The following is a 685-nucleotide window of genomic DNA, read 5'->3' as shown; positions in this document are numbered from 1 at the left end:
CCCTGGGCAGCAGCATCTGGGGAGAACCAGCCCCCCGTGCAGGGCGCACGGCCATGTCCTGCCCCGCTGCCTGTTTATTCCTCCACCCCAGTGACCCTGAAGCACCAGGGCTGGTTGCACCCCCCAGCTGCCCCATGCCCCCCAGGGTCCCTCCTGTCCTGAGGTGACAGACCCCCGTCTCCAGCCATCCTGTCCGACAACAGAGGGGACCTGTGCTGCCCACGGCCACTGCTCCCCCACCAGGGACCCCCTGCCTGCCCCATAGCACCCAGACAGGGAAACCCCAACCCAGGGTCCCTCGTATGGAGGGGACGGAGGCACCCAGCACCCATCCGTCCTTCAGCGGGTGAGAGGTTTGCAAAACCCCCTCCGGGGAGAACCACCTCTTTTTTAACGTCCATTTAGGGCCCTGCAGAGCCTTCGCCCACCATCCTGCACGCATGAAGCGGTGCAGGAACGCGGTGCCGTCCCAGCTCCGCATGGATTTTTATGGGGATGACTATTAGCACTCCCCAGCCCTCCCATGACGGCAGCCGGCGCGATAAACGGATTAAAAACCTGCTCTTTCCTGACTTGTAGCTCTTTATTCCTCAACTGCTTTTCCTGTCCATCCCGCTGGGGCTTGGCAACCGTCTCTGATCCCTCCCTTGTCTCTCCCTGCAAAATTTCGGGGAAGAGGGTTGCT

Source organism: Phaethon lepturus, unplaced genomic scaffold, assembly GCF_000687285.1.
Source record: "Phaethon lepturus isolate BGI_N335 unplaced genomic scaffold, ASM68728v1 scaffold23051, whole genome shotgun sequence".
Taxonomy (NCBI): Eukaryota; Metazoa; Chordata; class Aves; order Phaethontiformes; family Phaethontidae; genus Phaethon; species Phaethon lepturus.
This window is presented reverse-complemented; position numbering follows the sequence as displayed.